General features: G+C 49.1%; 1 protein-coding gene across 1 annotated transcript in view; it reads left to right on the top strand.

Annotated features, from left to right (window-relative positions):
• Positions 1-527: 527 nt before the first annotated feature.
• Positions 528-7,193, top strand: part of Ift81 (intraflagellar transport 81) — a 79,665-nt gene continuing 72,999 nt past the window's right edge. Inside the window, exons 1-2 of the mRNA XM_087198502.1 lie at positions 528-867; positions 1,933-1,965. The gene's annotated coding sequence lies outside the window, so the exon portion shown is untranslated. The remainder of the gene's footprint in view (positions 868-1,932; positions 1,966-7,193) is intronic.

Here is a 7,193-nt window from a genome sequence, read left to right as displayed (position 1 = left end):
CTTTTGCTTGGTCCACAGCAACAGAGCTAAGTGCTGCTGTGCGTGCATGGTTCAGGTTCTCTCTGTACTAGGAATTACCAGAACAAATTCACTGAAGCCAGGAGGCTTGACCTGACCTTGACTTTGATTTGAATGGAGAAAGAGGATGTGAGGATGGTCTTCTAAAGAGAGGAAGGGCATGTCCCAGAGACTGCAGTTGTGCTTAGATAACTGGTTTGAGAGGGGGTTGTTTGTTTTCCTTAGCAGGCATTCACATTCCCCTCTTCTGATAACAGCACCCAAGTCCTTCCCACTTTAGCTCTCAGCTCCTCTTTGAGTGTAGCTAACCTCACCCCTTGGTTACTAGTTGGTCACATGACCCGAGTCCAGCCAATCCCTGTGGCCATTGCTTGGTTCACAGGTAAGCATGTGACTGGATCTGGCCAATCAAAGCCAACGAGGGCTAATTCCATTTGCTGGGAAGGTCTGGAAGGAGATCTCTTTCCATTGGATTTGAGGTTCATAGGATTTGCCAGCTGGGAGCTGTTGTGCCATCATGAGTAGAGTGGCTGCTTGAAAATAAAGCCAACTTTGTAAAGCGAGATGGAGAGAGAGTGACAGAGACCCGAGGACAACATTGGAGCTCTTCCATCTGCTTGTGCTTGAATTCCATGGCATCTTTGGATTTTCCAGTTACATGAAGGAGTCATTTTAGGCTAGTTTTAGTTAGCTGTCTGTCTTATGCAACTGGAAGTCTGAACACCCTTTGTTGCTCCAAGTAATGGAAGAATATCAGACTTACAGTCAGGAAGACTTTTCTCTGCCACTACTAACCGAAGGCATCCACTTCATCTCTCCAGATCCAGCTCCCCAAATAGAAGGAATAATGTGAGCTTGTTTGGAGGTTCTAGCAGGGGAGTGCAGCTATTTGTATACCCTTGACCGAGGAAACGGTCCTCCTCCATCGGGGGTGGTTGTGGAAGGAATAATGTGTACACCTAGGGGCGCCAGAAGATGCGAATGATCCAGAGCTGATAGTGCTTTGTAAATGTGAAGGGAAGTAGAACCATAAGGGATTCTTGTGAGACGGCAAGGATGACTTTAGAAAGGAAATTCTAGGAGGGTTTAAAGGATGGCAGACTGACAGCAGATGCAGGTGCTGTAGGAGCTAAGTGGAATTGAGTGATAGGGCAGGAGTAAAAAAGATCCTGGCCATTCTGGTCACCCCTTTCCTTTCCTCTTGGATAAGTGTGACACTAAGGAATGAGACTCTAAGAAAAATGGCCGTGCGAATGTGACAGTGACCATCAGCTGACACTGGCTTTAGAATCAGAGACAATAGGGCGGGACAGGGACTGTGGCAAACTGGCAGTGGGTGTCCCATGGAGCGCAGCAGCCTCTTGTCAGCCCTGGGCAGTGGATGCCATGCAGTATGGCCAGGTTTCCTAATTTACCAGGCAGCCCAGAGGGGTCTGGCAAGTGCACATGCTGTCACAGACCTTCATCCCTCACAGCAGCCCTGTGAGGGAGGGTGGTGAGCCCCTAATGCAGAAGGGAAAGCGAGGCTGGCTCAGGGCCCACAGCCACAAGCTGCCCCTCGAGGCCGCACTGTGCCGCTCAGTGTGACACTCACGTCAGGGCTGGATGTGATCATCACTCAGAAGCTCTAGGCAGTGGAGGAAAAGAGAACCTTTTGCTAAAGAACGCCAGCCTGTCTTTGTCACTCACTGCTGACTTTTTTCCCCCTTTGGTATTGGGAATTGAACCCAGCACCTTCACACTGAGCTATATCCCCAGCCCTTTTTATTTTTTATTTTGAAACAGGGTGAGCTAAGAAGTTGCCCAGGTTGGGCTTGAACTGGGGATTCTCCTTCCTTACCTTCTAGAGTGCTAGAGTCACCGTGTCCTGCTGGCTGGTAACTTTCTTTTCTTTTCCTTTTCTTTGTCTGCCAGTGTTGGGGATGGAACTGAAGCCCTGGATGCCAGGTTAGTGCTCTGCCACTGAGCTACACTCCCAGTCTCTGCTGGTGTCTTATTCTCTAGCTAAAGGTGAATGTAACTAACAGGGGACACTTTGATGACACAGCAGCCACAGAGTGTGCTGCTCCTGTCTCCCTGTGTCTGTGTGTGGGGTGCTAGAAGACCATTGGCTCGGCAGCCCTCACTCCCACCCAAAGCTCACACCAAGGCTGGGTTTCCCCAGGCTGGGGACCGCATGCAGCACAAATCGTAGTGCAGCCCCTCTGCTGCCGGATCTGGGATTCCTCTTACGGGTGCCTTGGACTCAGTCACACACACACCCCCACCCCCGCCCCAGCTTGACCAGAAGTTTCCCAGCATGTACTTCTGGCTGAGCCCCACCCACCCCTTCCTTCTCACCTTTCCCAGGTGTCATTTCAAGACCCTCCTCCCGCCCCCCCCCACCCCCGTTCCCTCTGGTATCCTTCACAGGCAATGGTCCCTCACTGGATCTCTTGTAAGACTAAGTCCACTGGCACCTGCTTATCAAAGGACTTCTATTTTGTGGAATGAGATAATGAAGTTTATAGCCATGCAAACTCCCAACCCTCTGTTGTAAAGTAACAGAGTTTCGGAGTGTCATGCTCAGGACCCAGGTTTTGGAATAGAGGGACGAACCAGAGTATGAGTCCTAGTCACCAGGGGTAACCTTTAGAAGTTCCTTCCCCAGCCTGAGCCTCTGCTTACCATCTGCTGAATTGGCGATCTTAACCAGGAGTGACTCTGCCCCCCACCCCAGGAGATATGTGGCTGCATATAGAGACCCCCTTTTGTCACAACTGGGAAAAAGGGCCTGACGGATACTTGCACCTAATGGGTAGAAGCCAGAGATACTGCTAAATATCCTACAATGGGGCCGGAGATTTAGCTCAGTGGTTCCACCACCTGCCTCACAAGTCCAAGGTCCTGAGTTTGATCCCCAGTTCCAAACATAAATAAATAAATAACCTACAATGACAAAGATTTATCCAGCCCAAAATGTCCATAGGGCTGAGGCTGAAAAACCGCTGTTATATTGTAACGACAAGTAGTAACTAGTGTGCTGAGCTGTCCTTAGAACCCAAGGAATCATTTCTTCAATGCCTGCTATGGCCACCTTCTCCCAGCTCCTTGTAAATAAACTCCACACAGAAGGGACTGTTAGGACTCTTGACTAATGTTCTGTATCATCAATGACTGCAGCATGGAAAGTGCTGAGTAAATTATTATTAATTGTTGAAACATTTATCAGATGGCTGCAAATCAGTGAATCGTAGCTATGATTGTCATCATCATCATCATCACCATCTTCCCAGCCCCTGGCTCGGGTTGTTGAATGAATGAATGAGAAATAAAAGGTCATTGACTCATGAAGCACTGATGGATGTGCTTCAGAGCAGTGTTGGAAACTTGAGAAGTAGGCTTGGTCTTTTCCTTCCCATTTGTGACTGAGAAATCTGGCCCATCCGGGGAATGACTTTAAAGGACCAAGACCTCTACCAGCCAAGGGAAGGCTGGAGTCAGGGACCAGAGTCAAAGTCGTGTAGCGCTTAGGATGCACATCTTGCTCAGCTTAGGCAAAAAAAGAAAACGCGCCAGGCTTTGTGCGGGCTCCTGTGAAACAAGAGCTGTTTTCCGGGCCCGGGAACACACTCTGTCCCATGTTTAATTTCTTCCATCTGTCTGGTATCTGACCTCTGCTGCCCCCTCAGCCATTGCCACACACTGTCTGCGCATGTTCCCATATAAGGCCATCTCGCTCTCGCCCTCCCTCTCTGCTGCTCTCCCTCTCTTTCTTGGGGTTGAGGGCAGTGGCACGGGTTCCCCACCCTGTGCTCCCTGTGTCTCCTCCTCTGGCACACGCTGCTGCCCCACGGATGGCACAGAGCGGGAAGGGGCAGGGGGCGGGCAAAGAATGTGGCAGGTTTATTTTTACTCAGCCTGAATTCTTTGCCCAGCCTCCTGGCCCCAGCCACTCGGGGATGTCACATGCCGATAAGACAGTGGGATGACGGAGATTGGTGGTTCAAATCTGCAACACCCCAGGTGTGGGCATTGTCGTCACAGAACGGGGGTGGGGGAGGTAGGGACTCTGAGGTCTCAGGACCCACCTGTTCTGGCTGCTCTGGGTCTGATTCCCAGGACAAGTTTCATCCTCTGAGGAGCAATGGCAGGAATTGAGACCTGTGACCACCGAGGCCTATCCTGGGCAAAACCCAACATCTGCAGCAGGGTGGAGAGGACCCGGGTGTCAGGGTGAGCTTATTAGCTATGTGACCTTGGGCAAGGTGCGGGACTTCTCTGTCAGTTTCCTTCTCTGTCAAAAGAGTATCAACAAAGCTGGGTGTGGTGGTGCATGCCTGTAATGCCTGAGCTCAGGAGGCTGAGGCAGGAGGATTGCCTCCCATTGTGAGGCCTTCACATAGTGAGTAGTTCAAGGCCAGCCTGAACTACATAGGGAGACCTTGTCCCAAAAGAGAAAGAGTATCAACAAATCTATTTATTACTGTGCTTGAGTCCTGCTGGATATCTTCTCCATGAGGGCTGGAGTGATAGTCTATTTTATTTCCTGTAGCAGTAGCAGTTTGAAGAGTGCCTGGCACACAGTAGGACACATTAAAAAAATACTTTTCAATGCTCAGCACTCAAGAAATGAGAACTAATTCAACAATAACCTACTCAATGAGAACAGATATTTATTAAGCACCTATTAAGCATCCAGCCCTGTTGCTTGGCTTCATAGGATTTTTAAAAATGTTAACCAAGACCCACTAAACTGCCCTCGGTATCCTCTAAGAGGCCATGACTCAAAGTGTAGACAATGCAATGATGGAAAATGACGGTGTGCTCGTTATTTTAAGGAGATCGCTGATAAAGAAGCATTAGAGCTGAGACTTGAATGAGGAGAGGCTAGGTTTGTGGAAACCTGGGCAAAGAAGGCCAGGCTGCACATAGAGCAATGCAAAGGTCCTGAGGCAGGGACAAATTTGACATGTTTGAGCAATGTAACAGAAGCTAGGGTTGGGGAGGCAGGACAGAGGCGAGGTCTCTTAGGCCTGTGGCATGCAGTGCTGGAACTTCAGCCTCAGAGGGAAAGGACAGTTTGAAGGATACAGAGTGGGCTGGTTGACCTCCCAGGCCTTGGCTGCCTCCCCTTTAATCAGGTGGGATCCTTATAACATATAATCATCCATTTTAAATGGAACAATTCAGTGGTATCTAATAATTCACAACCTAGTACAACCATCACCTCTATTTCCAGAACATTCTCATCACGACTGAAAGGAAGTCTATACCCACTAAGTACTTGCTGCGCTGTCCCCCCTCCACCCCGCTGCTGGCCACCCCCCAATTTTGCATTTCTGTCTCTGGATTTTCTGAGCCTCAATACTTCATGTCAGTGGACTCAAACCACACGTGTCCTTCTGTGATTGGTTTCTTCCACTCAGCATAATGTCTTCTGGGCTTGTCCACAGCATAGCACCTACCAGCATTTCATTTCTTTTTATATCTGAATCCTATTCTACCACTGCTGTACATGGTGATTTGCTGACCTATTCCCCACCGTGTCCATCATGTTGATTCTGTGATTCCATCTATGGCACAATCATGGACCGTGATTGGACTTCACCGGCCCAGGAGGAAAAAGAGGTTTTGGCGACATGAAGGACAAAACCTATTTCTGCCCAGCTGTCCTTGGCCTTTCTCTAGTTGCCTTCCATCAACCTTTTTCTGTGTGATTCTGTTTCCTGATGGTCCTAAATGCAGCTCCACTGCTGCTTACCCTTAAATACTCCCCCTGAATTCTATAAATACACCAAGCATTCAGCTGGGAAAGAAAAAAAGCACTTGAAAGGCATCTGAGATGAAAATACACTTTTTTTCCATCATCAGCCAAGTGTTCTCGCTCCATCTTCCCTGCTTTGATTCTGGGTTTGTGCTAGGATTTTGAACTGTTGACCCAAGTGAGCTAAAACACCAGGCTTCCTGGCAGACCCCAGGAAGGCAGAGAGAGAGAGGCAGTGCTGCCTCCCGGGCATGGGCCTCTAGGCAGAGAATCCCTTCCCTCTTCTTTCCCTGGCTTCCAGTGCTGACTGTGGTTCTTTAGTGCTCCCAGAGCTGGTGTTGAGCCAGTTTAATGGGTTGATGAGAATGCTTTGGAATCAAGTAGATTTGAGTCTGATTCTTAGCTTGGCCAGCTACTAGCTTTGTGATTTGGGGCCCTCAGTGAACTCTCTGGGTCTTAGTTTCCTCAATTATAAAATGGGAAAGCATGTAAAGTATAAGGTCCACGCAGATTTCTTAGTGGTGAAGGTTAAATGAGATGATATAGGTACAGGTGGTGAGATGACTCTGTGCAGTGCCCAGACCGTTAGCTACAAGAGAGTGAGGGTAGATGTGAGGGTGGGAGGACCAGCCTCTAAAGGCCTTACACCCCATCACATTGGTCAGAGAATCCAACCTATAAAGAATCAATCTTCGAAGCCAGGCATGGTGGCACAGGCCTGGAATTCCAGCACTCAGGGAGCTGAGGCAGAAGGATCTCCAGGAGTTTGAGGCCAGCCTGGGTTACATAGTGAGTTCAAGGCCAGCCTGAACTACAAAGTGAGACCTTGTCCCCCAAAAAACAGCAACAACAAAAGCAAACATAAAGAATCAGTCTGCAATATGTATATGGACCAATTCCATGATGAATGCAATCATTGTGTATCACAAACATATATTAAATAACAATAACAACAATAATAATAATCAGTCTGTCCCTCCAGGTCCCCTCTCTTTGTCCAAGCAGGCAGACTCCAGAGTGGCTCCCTCTTGGGTTCAGCCAGTGGAAGACCAGGTGGGTGCAGAGGGGCCAGGGCTGGATGCATCCAGAGGCTCCTGGTAGGCAGCCGCTCCACTCCGCAGCTGTTAGGCTTTTGCTGCCTGTTCCATCCTCTTCCTGCTCAGGCCCTGGGGCAGCAATGGCTGCTCACCCTGGACGCTGCCCAAGCTTTTCTGCGTGTTTCTTTATGAAGCTCTCTGTAGTCACCCAGAGTACGCCATCTTTACCCTAGCAGGATGTACACAGAGGTTGCCTATTTTGGTCCAGTCCCTGAGTTTGCAAGAAAAGTGACATTATTTTATGGTCTACTGAAATCCAAGTCTGAGGCCCCCTTCTCCTAGGTTGGAGAGAAATGGGATCTCATTACAGAGACCCAGCGCACCCCTGCACA

The sequence above is a fragment of the Heterocephalus glaber genome, unplaced genomic scaffold (assembly GCF_053883595.1).
Source record: "Heterocephalus glaber isolate CG9 unplaced genomic scaffold, H.glaber_assembly_v1.0 deba00001687, whole genome shotgun sequence".
Taxonomy (NCBI): domain Eukaryota; kingdom Metazoa; phylum Chordata; class Mammalia; order Rodentia; family Bathyergidae; genus Heterocephalus; species Heterocephalus glaber.
This window is presented reverse-complemented; position numbering and strand designations above follow the sequence as displayed.